At 45.8% G+C, this 17,133-nt stretch overlaps 1 protein-coding gene and 1 long non-coding RNA gene across 7 annotated transcripts in view; one reads left to right on the forward strand and one right to left on the reverse strand.

Moving 5' to 3' along the window:
* The window catches only part of RALGPS1 (Ral GEF with PH domain and SH3 binding motif 1), a 351,272-nt gene that overhangs the window by 287,015 nt on the left and 47,124 nt on the right, over positions 1–17,133 (forward strand). The window lies entirely within an intron of this gene.
* The window catches only part of LOC121009380, a 98,317-nt gene continuing 88,700 nt past the window's right edge, over positions 7,517–17,133 (reverse strand). Inside the window, exon 4 of the long non-coding RNA XR_005780748.1 lies at positions 7,517–7,870. This is a non-coding gene — a long non-coding RNA (uncharacterized LOC121009380). The remainder of the gene's footprint in view (positions 7,871–17,133) is intronic.

The following is a 17,133-nucleotide window of genomic DNA, read 5'->3' on the forward strand; positions in this document are numbered from 1 at the left end:
GCATCCTATCCGCAACAAAAACGGAACGGATGCGGAAACAAAATACGCTCGTGTGCATGTAGCCTAAGAGATTCCAGAATGCAGTATTCACTGAGAAGAGATTTGTCATTTAGGCTCCATCTTCTGCTTATAACCTTGTGAGGTCTCTTGGTAAATGAGATTTTCCAGTGGCTCTATGTTGGTGCCTGACTATCTCCTAACAGTTTTTATTAAAATAAATAATAGTTTTAGACTATATAGGGTACTTGTTGATGTATTCTGGTGATAAGAACCCCCCTCAGGGCTACAAGATATTCAATTTCCCCATTATTGCCTGCAAAAATGTAATCAGACGTTACCGGTGAATGCGATTTTCCAACATGGTCCATATTATCGGATCCCTCTTTAATACAGAAGAAGCTATTTTAATAATGGATATACCGTATTTTCCGCACTATAAGACGCAGCGAAAATTTAGAAGAGGAAAATAAGAAAAAAAGTATATTTTTTATCGGACCTCAGATCAAACTCCCATTCTTCATCAGACCTCAGATCACATCTAAAAATCAGACCCCCAAGCTCCATCATCCTCAGATCAGACATAAAATTAAAAAAATAAAGTAAACTTACTTTGTTCCCTCCAGATGGTGCTGCCACTCTGCAGATCCAAGACTCACCGCTCCCCCATGTCTTCTTCTGGCCTGTGCTGCACTGTGACCTGATGATGCACAGCATCAGATCATAGTGCGCGTCTCTGTGCACTAAGTCCTGACGCGGTACATAGTCAGGACGTAGTGCAGAGTAGAGCATGGAAGAAGATCAGGGAGGGGTGAGTAGAGCCGGTGCAGCTTCCCTCACTGCTCCCTGTGCCTCGTCCATGCTAATGACTGATTCCATAATGGAAGTGGTCGTTAGCATTTGGACTATAAGGCCTAGTTCACACAAATGTTTTTTTTGCGAGTGTACGGGCCATTTTTTTGTGTTCCGTATACGGAACCATTAATTTCAATGGTTCCGCTTTAAAAACGGAATGTGTTCCGTAAGCATTCCGTTTACGTATTTCCGTTTTTTCCGTTCCGTTCAAAGATAGAACATGTCCTATATTTGGCCACAAATCACGTTCTGTGGCTCCATTCAAGTCAATGGGTCCGCAAAAAAAATGGAACACATACGGAAATGCATCCGTATGTCTTCCGTATCCGTTTTTGCTGAACCATCTATTGAAAATGTTATGCCCAACACAATTTTTTCTATGTAATTACTGTATACTGTACATGGCCTATGGAAGAACGGAACGTAAAAATGGAAAGGAAACACAATGGAACTCAAAAACGGAACAACGGATCCGTGAAAAACGGACCGCAAAAAACTATAAAAACCATACGTTCGTGTGAACTAGGCCTAAGACACACTGCTATTTTTTCTTCACTTTTTTTGGGGGGGGGGGGGGGGGGGGGCAGTGTGTCTTATATCCCAAAAATACAGTATACAGTATACAGTATATTTGTTATACAGTTGCAAGAAAAAGTATGTGAACCTTTTGGAATGATATGGATTTCTGCACAAATTGGTCATAAAATGTGATCTGATCTTCATCTAAGTCACAACAATAGACGATCACAGTCTGCTTAAACTAATAACACACAAAGAGTTAAATGTTACCATGTTTTTATTGAACGTTTCCTGTAGTTGCAGATCAGACGTGCACAACGGTCAGGAGTAATTCTTGACCATTCCTCTTACAGAACTGTTTCAGTTCAGCAATATTCTTGGGATGTCTGGTGTGAATCGCTTTCTTAAGGTCATGCCACAGCATCTCAATCGGGTTGAGATCAGGACTCTGAATGGGCCTCTCCAGAAGGCGTATTTACTTCTGTTTAAGCCATTCTGTTGTTGATTTACTTCTATGCTTTGGGTCGTTGTCTTGCTGCAACACCCATCTTCTGTTGAGCTTCAGCTGGTGGACAGATGGCCTTAAGTTCTCCTGCAAAATGTCTTGACAAACTTGGGAATTCATTTTTCCTTCGATGAAAGCAATCCGTCCAGGCCCTGACGGAGCAAAGCAGGACCAAACCATGATGCCCCCACCACCATACTTCACAGCTGGGATAAGGTTTTGATGTTGGTGTGCTGTGCCTCTTTTTCTCCACACATAGTGTTGTGTGTTTCTTCCAAACAACTCAACTTTGGTTTCATCTGTCCACAGAATATTTTGCCAGTACTGCTGTGGAACATCCAGGTGCTCTTGTGCAAACTGTAAACGTGCAGCAATGTTTTTTTTGGACAGCAGTGGCTTCCTCTGTGGTATCCTCCCATGAAATGTAGATTCGCTAACAGGGATGTTAGCATATGCCAGAGACTTTTGTAAGTCTTTAGCTGACACTCTAGGATTCTTCTTCACCTCATTGAGCAGTCTGCGCTGTGCTCTTGCAGTCATCTTTACAGGACGGCCACTCCTAGGGAGGGTAGCAGCAGTGCTGAACTTTCTCCATTTATATACAATTTGTCTTACCGTGGACTGATGAACAGCAAGGCTTTTGGAGATACTTTTATAACCCTTTCCAGCTTTATGCAAGTCAACAATTCTTAATCGTAGGTCTTCTGAGAGCTCTTTTGTGCGAGGCATCATTCACATCAGGCAATGCTTCTTGTGAAAAGCAAACCCAGAACTGGTGTGTGTTTTTTATAGGGCAGGGCAGCTGTAACCAACACCTCCAATCTCATCTCATTGATTGGACTCCAGTTGATTGACACCTCAGTCCAATTAGCTCCTGGAGATGTCATGAGTCTAGGGGTTCACATACTTTTTCCACCTGCACTGTGAATGTTTACATGGTGTGTTCAATAAAAACATGGTAACATTTAACTCTTTGTGTGTTATTAAATTAAGCAGACTGTGATTGTCTATTGTTGTGACTTAGATGAAGATCAGATCACATTTTATGACCAATTTGTACAGAAATCCATATCATTCCAAAGGGTTCACATACTTTTTCTTGCAACTGTATATATTCACTGTAAATGTTCAGAAATCCACCTCAGTTATTGAATAATACACCTAGTATAAAACAGTAAATATGAGACAGGGAGGAGGGGGATGAAGCTGAAGCCGTCACTTGATCTGATTGTTTGTCCACTTGTTTATATTGACATGGAGGCATGTTGGACATCAGCAGAGTCGTCCAAAAGTTGCCACTTTAAATAGTTACACAATAACTTTTTGCAAGAAGTACACCCCCTATCAGCTGTAATCTGTGGGTTACCTCAGCAGTAAGTGTTCACAGCGCTGCCACAGGAGAAATTAAGTATTACACGGCTCTCATTGAAATCAATAGGCTGTCCACGTCATGCATAGACGTGTCAGGTCCTCCAGAACAACGTATACTCCATGTAGCCACTATCATTAATAGATGGTGGTCCTACTCAGCCGCCTTGTATAGTATAAGGCTACATGCACACGACCGTTGTGTGTTTTGGGGTCCGCAAATCATGGGTGGCGTTCCGCAATTTGCGGAACGGCACGGACAGACTTAAATATAACTGCCTATTCTTGTCCGCAAAGCGCAGACAAGAATAGGACATGTTATATTTTTTTTTGCGGGGCCACGGAACGGAGCAACGGATGCGGCCAGCACACAGAGTGCTGTCCGCATCTTTTGCGGCACCATTGAAGTGAATGGGTCCGCACCCGAGCCGCCAAAACTGCGGCTCGGATGCGGACCAAAACAACGGCCGTGTGCATGAGGCCTAAGATTGAGGATTTTTTGTATATTGCAGAATTTTCCATACAACAGTCAGGTGTGAGTCTCTCTGCCTTGTAATGAGTAAAGAGTTAAAACAAAACAGCAAAGCCCAATGCGGATAAAGATATTACTTCATTATTGTGGTATGTGGAAGTCTAAGCTCGTCCTTGGAATGGAAAAACCAGTAATTGGAGCAACACATTTTGGGATCCAAGTTACAGATTTCAGATAAATGTAGCAAGGCAGCGTGATAAAATACAGAACTTCGGTCACTGGTGCATTGAGCAATCTTCATAGTTCTCCGTCAGCTCCAAATTGTTGAAATTTATTTTCCTGAACATTTTTATTTGTGAGTTTTTATTCTGTTCAAGTTTAAAAGTGTAATGGTCTTTCTAGCAGGGTTAGACATTGGGACCTGGTGGTGTTATTAAGAGGGTGACGCATAATTTGTATTAATTGGTTTCCTATAGTGTCTTGCAAAAGTATTCACCCCCCTTGACTTTTTTCATGTATTGGTGCCTCACAACCTGGAATTAACATGGATTTTTTGAGGATTTGCATCATGGAATTTACAGAACCAGAACATGTCGACAACTTTGAAGATGTGATCAGTGGGGGGTCTGACTGCAGGGACCCCTATTGATGAGCTGTTTAAAGAGGCTGTGGTGCTCTGGTGAGCCCTGCGGCCTCCTAACAGTTTACCAAGCACAGTGCCGTGCTTTATATAGTGACTGTGCTCGGTATTGCAGCCCAAGCCATTCAGTTGAATGGGACTGTGTTGCGCCTAGGCCATGTGTCTGATGAATATGTTGTCACTGGACTAGGAAGAGGCTGCAGCGCTCACTGGAAAGTCGCAGGGATTCCGGGAGTAGGACGCGCACCATTCAGATTTAGGGGTCATGAATATAGAATACCCGTAAGACCCCTTTAATGTTCATTTTCTCTCTCATTCTTGCTGAGTGGGTTTGTCTTTCTTGTTCTGAACCAATCAGATGTCTTCCCCCTAATGCAGTTTCACTGCCCTGCTATGTGTCTAGTACGGTATTTACTGTTTTACACTAGATGGAATTTTTGGTGAAGTTTCCGAACATTTATAGAGCTAATGAAATACAGTATGTTACAGAGCTTTATGTATTTAAATTAAAATGCGTAATACTGTAATATGTAATAGCTACACTTAAAGGGGTTTTCTAATCTCGCTAGGATATGCCTTCATTGTCTTATAGGTAGAGAACGGAGCCACGAAAGTGAAGGAGAGCGCACTGCGCATGCTCAGCCGCCCTCCATTCATTTCTATAGGGCCGCCGAAAATAGCCGAGCGCTGGCTCGGCTATTGCCGTCTGCCCCGTAGAAATGAATGGGAGCATGGGCCGCGCAGGCACGGCACGCTCCCCTTCACTTCTATGGGAGAGGCGGGGATTAGCACTTGGTGATGGACGGACCCCGGGAAATCTGGGGTCCTCCAGCCACAGCGCTCCCCGCTCCGTTCTCGATATAGGTGCGCCTATCAGACAATTGGGGCATTTCTTAACGATATGCCCTTATTGTATAAGATGGGAATACCCCTTTAAAGGGATATTCGTGTTAGGTGACGTTATCCCCTATCCTCAGGATAGGGGATATCTATTAGATCGGTGGGTTCCTCAGGGGCGGACTGGCCATAGACCCTACAGGGGGCCATTTAAGTCCTCCTCATAGCTGTCAGTTGGATACCTAACGATTTGATGCTCTCAGTAGTAATTAAAGGGGTTTTATCATCACAGACATAGGGGGCATATTGCTAGAGGTGGGACCCACACCTATCTCATAAAACGGAGCATTGAAAGTCACGGAGGGCGCACCGCACATGCGCGGTCGCCCTCCATTCATTTCTATGGGGTCTCCGAAAATAGCCAAGTGCTATTTCCATTGGCCCCATAGAAATGAATGGGACCTGTGGCCGTGCAAGCACGATGCACCCTCCGTGACTTTTAAGGCTCCGTTTCTGGGACCCGGACCTATCCGACAATGGGGGCATATCCTAGCAATATGCCCCCATTGTCTGGGATGATACAACCAATTTAATGCTAGGGGCATCAGGTACTTAGGCGCTTGGCCAGTGGCTGCAGGTCCCTTCTGAATTGAACTGTATTGCTGTCCTCAGGATGGTGATACAGTTGAATACTGCAGTGGAGGTTACAGTATTTTGTGGAATTTGGTTCTGCTGGGGTGGCATTACAACATACGACCTCTTTTAGTTTATTTTATTTTTCAGGGCCTGCCCATGAGGTTCCCAGTGGTAGGCTTCCTGTGGATAGGGGATGACGTCACATAACCAAAATACACCTTTAACACATAAACTGAAAGATCGACAACTAGTTCTCTGAACCAATTAGTGCGCTCAGAGCAGTTGTCACAGTCCTTCATGGTAGCTCATGCAAAGTGCAGTGATCAGCAGGGGGCGACGGTGAGAAAGGTAAAGAGAATATAACATTTGTGTGTTACCCTGAAGCATGATGGTAGGGACCTTAAGAAGAAGAAAATATATTTAGCAGTTTTATTGATGTATCATTGGTGCAGGAATCATTTCTGTGTCTGGAGCTGCTGTGGAAGTAACTAGTGGCAGTAAAGTCTCCTCCGCAGCTGCCGTCTGAAGATGGACTTGAATTTAAGCTGATGACGGGGACGTATTTTACCGGGAAGCCATAATTATAGCACAGTCATCACCGCCAGAAAACAACTCACCACAAAATGGTTAATGGGGTGTTAGCCGGCTGCCCACACCTTCAGCCCTACATCTTCTGTGATGAACTAAACCCTATTGAAATAATGAAACATAGATTAGTGATCGTCATAGATTTATGCATTTGTGTAAGATCTGAGGCTCTGGTGGTCTGCCGCTCTCTCGGTGTCCTTCAGTGGTCCCTTGGGTATTTTTGCATGTTGCAGTATTTGAATCGCTGCCACTTTCTGCAGATGGGCAGCCTTCTTCATAGAAATACCTGTGAGGCCCCAATGTATAGATATATAATCAAGCTATTCTCATAAATACAAGCGGCCATTTACAACCACGTTTTAGGTGACACTTGAGAAATAGCCGGCCTTTTTTCATGTGTCTGTAGACATCAGCATAAATAGACGTCCCTAAATCAATCACAGAAAAAAGTTCCCTGCAGTGACCGTGGCATTACTTACGTGAGATTTGGACCACTTGAGAGGCCCACCATAAAACAACTGGGTTCTTCACATTTTAGATATTTATGGCATATCCACAGTATGCTATATGTCATTTGTCATTAATATCTGATAGCTGGGGTTAAAGCTCTAGGATGAGGACTCCCTTCTTCCCTATTTTAGTTACTGAGGGGCTAGCGGTAAATTTTAGCCATGCGTAATGACCCATTCATAACCTGGTAACTTCTGCCTGCCTTATAAAAGACATCCAGTTAACTGATCTTATATGGGAATCTGTCACAGCACTTACAAGTGAGATGCTGAGCTACCCCAACCACTGTCCCTACCTACTTGCACGATCTGTCCTAGTTGACGGCCCCCAACTGGTTGACGGTCCTTCCCTAGTTGACGGCCCCCAACTGGTTGACGGTCCTTCCCTAGTTGACGGCCCCCAACTGGTTGACGGTCCTTCCCTAGTTGACGGCCCCCAACTGGTTGACGGTCCTTCCCTAGTTGACGGCCCCCAACTGGTTGACGGTCCTTCCCTAGTTGACAGCCCCCAACTGGTTGACGGTCCTTCCCTAGTTGACGGCCCCCAACTGGTCGACGGTCCTCCCTTGATTAAGTGCTGGGGCCTATATGGGAAAATAGAAATGGGGAGAAAATAATAAGCTAGTGACAAATCGGCCATAACTGAAACAGACAAGCCGGGTCAGACCAGGAGAGACAAATGCACGGAATCAGGAGACACAAACCAGTAACCAACACAAATAACAAGTTCCAAATTGTCCATCCTACTTTGAGCGCTGCAGGTTACGGGTGTGGTGGGTCCTGTTCACACCAAGTTTCACTTCACAAGATAGAAACCGCGCTGCTCCTCAATAGGTACTCTTTCGACCATTCCAGCAGATGCAGACCTTCGATAATGCACCAATTCACAGATTCAGTGCTTCACAATCCAATATTGCTCATATCTCCTAAAAACCTCGTCTCTCCTATAAATGTTAGGACGAAAGGAGCGAAACAATAGTGAAGCACCGCAAAGGACATTCTTTATCAGCTTTTTATTATACTCACAGGATTAAAAGAATCATAGGCGTAACAAATGTTAAAAACCGGTTTCCCAGACGGAAAAAGCAGTTCCAGCCCTGAACATCGTGGGGGGCAGATTCTTACCTACACCCCGGCCCACTCTGTCCCTGGGGATGATACGCATATGTGTGCTTTTTCTCTATTGCAGTTTAAGGGAGTTACAGAAACAACTTAAAGGGTTTGTGCCACTAAAAATATTCTACATTTTTCAAACCAGCGCCTGGATCTGAATACTTTTGTAATTGGATGTAGTTGAAAATGTAGCATAGCTGCTGAGTTATTCAATATAATGTATCTGTATAGCGCCACCTGCTGTTCCTTTTCTATTCTTTTTGGGCTCTTTCACACTTGCGTTGTCTGGATCCGTCGTGCACTCCATTTGCCGGAGGTGCCCGCCGGATCCGTAACACCGCAAGTGAACTGAAAGCATTTGAAGACGGATCCGTCTTCAAAATGCGTTCAGTGTTACTATGGCAGCCAGGACGCTATTAAAGTCCTGGCTGCCATAGTAGTAGTGGGGAGCGGGGGAGCAGTATACTTACCGTCCGTGCGGCTCCCCGGGCGCTCCAGAATGACGTCAGAGGCGCCCCATGTGCGTGGGGCGCCCTGACGTCACTCTGAAGCGCCCCGGGAGCCGCACGGACGGTAAGTATACTGCTCCCCCGCTCCCCACTACACTTTACCATGGCAAACAGGACTTTAGCGTCCCGGCAGCCATGGTAACCATTCAGAAAAAGCTAAACGTCGGATCCGGTAATGCGCCGAAACGACGTTTAGCTTAAGACCGGATCAGGATTAATGCCTTTCAATGGGCATTAATTCCGGATCCGGCCTTGCGGCAAGTGTTCAGGATTTTTGACCGGAGCAAAAAGCGCAGCATGCTGCGGTATTTTATCCGGCCAAAAAACTTTCCGTTCCGGAACTGAAGACATCCTGATGCATCCTGAACGGATTTCTCTCCATTCAGAATGCATTAGGATAAAACTGATCAGTTATTTTCAGGTATAGAGCCCCGACGACGGAACTCTATGCCGGAACACAACAACGCAAGTGTGAAAGAGCCCTTATCCACCTCACTGATGTGGTCACACACGCTCAGTTTAAATCTTCAATTGTCACCAACCATATCTTCTCTTAGAAGTTGTGTCAGTCACAGGGAAAAAGCTACAGCGGAAAGGACACGTCCCTTGACCTGCCAGTCTGAAATAAATCCAGCAGAGCAATTGGAGGAATGAATGGGGAGATCTCTGGACCTATGTGAGGTACGGGGCTGGCTCTGGCTTTTTACATCAATCATGGGATAACCGCTTTAAGCAGATCCCATAAACTACAGTGGAGAGAGCTGCACACGTGAACGGCCCTCACAACAGGGGTCAGGGGACGTCCATTCTTTTGGGGCCGCCCAGAAATAGAACACCCACCTATCAGACAATGAAGGCATATAGATATGCCATCTATCTCAGGTGGGAATACCCTTTATGCCCCTTGTTATGTCCCCTCAGCCCGGCACCAGGCATGCCATAGTATCAGCTTTGCCTGGATCTTTTCACGGCCATGTCTTTATTGCACAATCTCTGGTGGCTGCAGTTTTTCTCCTCTATCAGCATCTTACAATCTAGCAGCTGTGGAGCGATCACTTTGTCACAGTCGCCCAGGCTTCATGGAAATGCACAGCCCCTACTTCATCTTGCCCTCTTTACAGATGCACATTGGGTTTTCCAGTGCTACGTGGTGTATACAGCAAGCAGTGTCTCGATCCTACTGTATTTCTCCGGGCACTGACGACAGAGTAATAACAGAAGGCGCATTCCTCAGCCAGAATAATGTCTATAATGAGAAGAGAATCCCGTTTGCACTGACGAGCCGCGTTAGGAGCCCCCAGATGTCAGCAAGCTGATCCTTTTAGGAGAATATTTTCAATCTGAAAGTCTAGATTCATAGATCTGGAGAGAGTGATTGACAGCTGTCAGTCCAACCCCGCACCCTATGAATGAATGTAAATGAGCTGTCATCCCATTAATCCTCCCTATGATGACAGGAGGGGGTAACCCGCACCAGGGCGACAGAGGAGAACATACCTCATACATGCCGTCTGCGGAGGAGAGCACTGACATTTGTGTCTGCCTGTTACTAATTAACCCTGATCCAACATGACAGGAGACATTGTTACTTGTCAAACCCGGTTCCTAAGTAAATCAATGCCTGTTCTGTCGGAGATTCCAGCTGCTCTTAATTAGCCCCATATTTAGTGCATTCATCTGATTATGAATATTACGGCTGAGGGTGTGCGGCGTGCACAGAGGTGGCAGGAATGCAACCCGGAGCACATGGAAGCATTCAGGGTATGTTCACATGTGGCAGATATGCTATGGATTTTATTCTGTGGAGTAGTACAGCACCAGCAAAGTGGAGGAAATTTACCAAAATCTCATCTAAGTGCTGTAAAAAAAAATTCTACAGTGGAAATTACGACAACATCGCAGTTTATGCCGTGGATTTCCACCCTTTGCAATGTGTAGGTTAAAATGTGCATATATTTTTGATGACGATTTTTTTATTTTTTTCCACAGCACATGGGTAAGATTTGGTAAAATCTCATCCACTTTGCCGGTACTATAAGATGCTGCGGATTTTCTGCCCACAGTTCTATGACTTCTAATCAGCAGTGTGTCCACCGTGTATGAACAGATCCTTAGTGTTCCTTTATAAAGGGGTATACCCATCAAAGAAATGTATGGCATAAATGCAGGTCACACTTCTGGGATCCAACCGCTGCCGCCGCACTGCATCCGGGTGGAGAATGACTAGGGAGGTGGTGCAAGCGTGCGTGTCTGTATCTGTAACTCCACGGAGTGAATGGCGAGCTCCTCCGTTACCTCTACATTCAGTCTCTGCCTGGATACAGCCCAGGAGGAACAGAGGATCCCTGTTCATAAGGCCTCATGCACATGACCGTATGTATTTTGCGGTCTGCAGAAAAATACGGATGACGTCCGTGTGCATTCCGTATTTTGCGGAAGGGAACAGCTGGCCCTTCATAGAACTGTACTATCCTTGTCCGTAATGGGACATATTCTATTTTTTTGCCGAATGGAAATAAGGACCTACAGAAATGGAATGCACACGGAGTAACTTCCGTTTTTTTTTGCAGACCCATTGTAGTGAATGGTTCCGTGTACGCAAAAAAAACGGAATGGACACCGAAAGAAAATACGTTTGTGTGCATGAGCCCTAAGCCACACACATCTATCATACATATCATATCCTATGGATATGCCATAAAGATCTGTGAAGCCGGAATTTAGACTTTTATGTAAGATTTTTCTCCCCTGGTCAAGAGACGCCGCAGGTTACTCTTCCGGGACAGCACTGTGGGTAATCCAAGGCTCTACCAGATCACCCTGCTATAGTAAAGGTGTATACTATAATTATTCAGAGAAGTCTAAAAAAACAAAAAAGGAAAGAATTGAGAAGAATCAGTTCTGCACATTGATCCTACAATCCAGGGCCCACTGTCCGTTATAAGGGTTCTTCTGCTTTCTTATGTTTTTCTGTGTTAGATAATTCTTGGCCGGACTTTCACTTTCTTTCCTCTTCCTGCCAGTAGTGTTAGTGGGGGAACACGAGCCGTGTTCTGGAAGGAGCCCACCCTGCTGCGTCATGGTGGTTCAAGGCTATAACTTAGTGGTCATTGAATAACGTATCGTACAGTACGGGATATTCAGCGCTCAGCAGCGGTGTAAGGGCTGACTGGACGCATGCTTCAGCAAAGTTCATATTATTCTTGGTAGTCAAAAGAGGATAACCCTGCCAACAATGTACAAAACCCCTTTTTTCTCTTATTCTATTTAAATATATTTACGAAATGTAGGGAAATTTGGGAACCCTGTGTAAGCGTGCGTTCAACATGGGGTATTTTGTCTCTGCGCCTCATGTTTTGCAGTGGGAATCCACATTGCTGTTTGCACGACTTTTTTCTGTGCATAGTTGAAATCCACATGAAGAAGCGTCATGTCCTTCCTGGATGAACAGAACCAGTTGTGTTAATGCAAATCTGTAGCAGAAATCCAAGAGTCGGCCGCAGATTTATACACGGATTCTACAGCAAGTACATGTTCCCTTATTGTAGAGAAGCTTTAGGCCGACTACAGACTCTGCAGTGTAACACAAAGTGTATGGGATTAGACAAATCTCATCTACATTTTGCTTTTTCCTTCCCTGTGGAAAGTGACCGGCCATGTGGATATTGAAACCCACAGCATGTCGGTGCTTTGTGGCATTATTTTGTCTGGGATTCACTCTTTTCAATGCAAAGCAAAATTGTAGAAAAAATGCAGATTTTATTGTGGATTTGGGAGGGAAACGCACAGATATCGAGCAGAATTTCTGCAAGTCGACCTGCTCCCGATGGTGTGGTGGAGGTTTCCATCCTCACAGCCGCCATTCGATAGTAGCAGAGGTAATGTGCTTAATAACGAGGAGGAGGATGATGCATGCGCAGCACAGAGCGACCCCTGTCCAGGGGGTGAGCTCATTCTCTATGCAGAGTGGTTTGGAAGTTACAATTTCGGGTCTCCAGCTGTTGTGATGAGATCTGTGAAGAATCCTTGAAGTAATCCCTTATCTAACATCTCGCAGGAAGAAAACCTGAGGGCTATTATTACTAATGCAGGAACCACCATGCGTCTGCACCACAATGGGACTCTGCACAGGGACTGCCATGTGTCTGCACCACAATGGGACTGTGCACAGGGACTGCCATGTGTCTGCACCACAATGGGACTGTGCACAGGGACTGCCATGTGTCTGCACCACAATGGGACTCTGCACAGGGACTGCCATGTGTCTGCACCACAATGGGACTCTGCACAGGGACTGCCATGTGTCTGCACCACAATGGGACTCTGCACAGGGACTGCCATGTGTCTGCACCACAATGGGACTCTGCACAGGGACTGCCATGTGTCTGCACCACAATGGGACTCTGCACAGGGACTGCCATGTGTCTGCACCACAATGGGACTCTGCACAGGGACTGCCATGTGTCTGCACCACAATGGGACTCTGCACAGGGACTGCCATGTGTCTGCACCACAATGGGACTCTGCACAGGGACTGCCATGTGTCTGCACCACAATGGGACTCTGCACAGGGACTGCCATGTGTCTGCACCACAATGGGACTCTGCACAGGGACTGCCATGTGTCTGCACCACAATGGGACTCTGCACAGGGACTGCCATGTGTCTGCACCACAATGGGACTCTGCACAGGGACTGCTATGGCTCTTGCTTTTTCTCCGCTGGCTTCATCCTTTTCCCCCTCATTGAGTTACGGGTCAGTCACGTTTCTACAACATGCTGTCATATTCTGAACCTCTCAGGAAGGGACTACTGCTATCTATCTATCTATCTATCTCATATCTATCTATCTATCTATCTCATATCTATCTATTACCTATGTCATATCTATCTATCTGCATGCGCAGACCGAAAAGCCAGATCCGTTTTGCCGGAGCACCTAATGCCGGATCCGGCACTAATACACTTCAATGGAAATTAATGCAGGATCTGGCATTCCGGCAAGTGTTCAGTGTTTTTGGCTGGAGAGAAAACTGCAGCATGCTGCGGTATTTTCTCCGTCCAAAAAACGTAAGAGGGACTGAACTGATGCATCCTGAACGGATTGCTCTCCATTCAGAAGGCATTAGCGTAAAGCTGATCAGTTTTTTCCAGTATTGAGCTCCTGCGACGGAACTCCACACCGGAAAACAAAAACGCTAGTGTGAAAGTACCCTTTTTGTAACGGAAGCGTTTTTGCAGATCCATGACAGATCCGCAAAAAACGCTAATGTGAAAGTAGCCTACATCGTCCAAAGCCCCAGTAGTAAAACCAAACTCTTTATTCAAGTAAAAAGAGGTAAATAAGCAGAGTAGGTGTGCTGTCTGCACAGGAAACGTGTAGTCTTTGTACCTGAAGAAAGAGTTTAGACTGTAGACTACTTACCTGCGGTCATGTGAATGGGATCCTCTGCAATCAAGCAGACTTTTATCTGGACACATCAGATCACATAGTGACCCGGAGGGATCCTGAGCTGCACAGCACCCCAATGATATAACACTACAGAGGGTGCAGTGCTCCAAGCACAACCCCATAGGATAAGTGCAATAGCGCTAACGTCTACTCGGTTCCCTGCTGTACATGCGGCATTACACTAGGGAGCGCTTGTGGGTCCATCCTTCATCATGGAGCCCAGCTCTAAACCTTAGGTTCCCCACCCGCGGTATGTGTGCCCCAGGGGTTATTCATTCGACGAGGAGTTGCCCATCATTGTGAAATCCTGCTGTAAACTGTTTGCATTTTCCTAGGTGTAGCCGCCCTTCCCCATCTTGTGGTGTCTGCGTCATTTATTGGTTTGAGGCATCTACTAGCGTCTCGATAACAAGTCCTGATGAATTCCTCCAGACAATAGCTGATCATCACACTGTCTGGCAGTCAGTCATGGAGGAGGAGGAGGGGGCCGGGATCATGATGTCACCCTCATAGCACGTTCACTATGTAATACAAACGCTTTTTCTTTTCCACATAAACACTTATCTGACTGGCGGTTGTGCAATCTGTTGGGCTTGTTACCACGGTAACTGATAAACACGAAGACCACGTCTAACGCTCACGTATGGAGGCTCTTACATGGGGTTCTGCGCGCGCTCCATTCTTTAGTTGCCAGACTTCAGTGACTTCCATTCTGCACATCTACTAATTCATTACTCACTTGAAAATTCGTAAACAGTGGAAGTGGCCGGGAATTGCGTAGTGTAAATGTGTAACACGTGTGACATTGGCCGGGGCAGGCATCTCTGCGGTCTGTCTTCTCGTATTCATAATGCAAGCTCTGTGTTATGGCCATGCACATAGATAGCTGTCTGGTGAACGCTTCTCCACCTGACCCGACCACCTCCCCCAACTTAATGTGTGCACTGACGACAGAGAGGCAGCGCAGGATTGGCGGGGGGCTGTGAAGGTAAGTTTGTACCAGCTTTCCTGCAGTCCAGAATTTTTTTTTACTTGGCCAACCCCTTTAACTTTATTCTGCGCCCAAGTGTTTCCATCATTCCCACAGAGTGCCTCAGCTGCCACTCCAGTTGGCATGATCATGTACCTAGGGGGACAGGGCGCAGGTGGTGCAACACAAGTCACAAGTAGGTAGGGACAACAGAAGTAGGGGGGATCAGCAATACTGTACTGCAGCACAAAATACCGCCCCCGCAGAACCAAATACCACTGCTGTATTACCATTCTAAGGAGGGTTATACAGTTGAATTCAGGAGGGCAGCTGTGGCCGCTGGCCAGGTGTATAAGTACCTGATATTTACTACTGAAAGCATCAGATCGTTACGTAACTGGCCATCAGCCGTGAGGATCGCACAGGAAGCTCCCTGGGCATCGGCCCACCAGGAAATTTCCCTGTAGGGTCTGTGAGCAGTCCGCCCCTGATCATAGAGATCCAGTGCAACCATCCCAGTCCCTGACTCTCAAGAAAAATTTGGGGTCAGGTTGAGTGGCCCTTGTCTCCAGGGTTGTAGTTCAGTAGAGGTGGTCTTTCAGCATACCCTGCTCGCCTTGTGATCATTGGCTTATCCATGGTACTGGCGTCTGTGGGACTAAAAGGGACAATAACCACATCAGGGACGGACTGGGAATTTAAAGTGGCCCTGGAAAAAATACTAAAAGTGGCCCCGTTTTGTAGTCAGGTCTAAATTGATGGAAGGCAGGGCCAGCAATACCATATTGTGGCACATTATACCACCCCGACAGAGCCAAATACTACAGTCCATCACAAAATACTGCCAGCAGGACAAAATACATCCCAAAAAACTTCCACTGGCTGCTGTGAGGACGGCCCAGGCGGCCCCCTGGGAAATTTCCCTGTAAGGTCTATGGGCAATCCGACCCTGGCCCATATACAGGTGAAACTCGAAAAATTTCAGTAATGCAACTTAAAAGGTGAAGCTAATATATGAGATAGACTCATTACAGGCAAAGCGAGATATTTCAAGCCAATTTCGATGATTATGGCTTACAGCTTATAAAACCCCAAAGTCACAATTTTGAGGTCCCCTTTGCTCAGGGGGTATGGATTAATTAGCTGACTAGAGTGCGACACTTTGAGCCTAGAATATTGAACCTTTTCACAAAATTCTAATTTTAAGCTGCATTAATGCAATTGCTTTTAATTTGCATTACTGAAATAAATGGACTTTTGCAGGATATTCAAATTTTTTGAGTTTCACCTGTAGACAAAGGTATTATTACCCTAATACCTACTTTATATGTTAGTAGCAGCGTTCGTTTTATACCCTCTACGTTTTGGCCAGGTTTCCCAATAGTGAAGGCTCCCTTTAGGGTCCATTCAGACATCCGTAGTTCTAGGTCCGCATCTGTTCCGCGATTTTTGTGGGACGGGTGTGAACCCATTAATTTCAAGTTCCGTTCCGCGGCCCCGCAAAAAAGATAGAGCATGTCCTATTCTTGCTCGCCATCACTGACAAGAATACTCATTTCTATCACAGAGCTGACCACGTTCGGTCCGCAAAATGCGGAACGTGCACAGCCGGTATCAGTGTTTTGCAAATCTACAATTTGCAGACCGCTAAACACTTGTGGGTGTCTGAATGGACCTTTAATGGTATGTTATCTGCCCTGCGGGGTGTACCTCCCCTGGAAGTAGCTCATCTAATGTACATTATTGGGCACAGGCTTCACGTTAGTGTTTTTGGAAGGTAATTAGTTTCATGTGCCTATTACTTATGCAGTCCTTCCATCTAAGACCCTGGCCCTGAGAAGGTAACGATGACACAGGAGTCAAGGTGAGTTCACAACAGATGTTATTAAACCTAATGATTTAGCTTCTGTCTTATGTGAAGAATCCTAAGCAGACACGTAATTGCTGCGATACGATAGATGGGAAACACATGAACAATTATGCTCCAGTCTGAGTTTTGTGTAAATGTGGGATCTGCGCACGATGACATCAGGATGTAAAAATAGTTCTGTGCGGGTATGTCCCCTCGCTCAGAGTCTGAGGGGTATCCACGGCCTTTGTCTTCACCGATAACACAGTGTTTTACAGAGGACATTGAGTTCTCGCTTCACAAGGTCAGATTGGG

The sequence above is a fragment of the Bufo bufo genome, chromosome 8, assembly GCF_905171765.1.
Source record: "Bufo bufo chromosome 8, aBufBuf1.1, whole genome shotgun sequence".
Taxonomy (NCBI): Eukaryota; Metazoa; Chordata; class Amphibia; order Anura; family Bufonidae; genus Bufo; species Bufo bufo.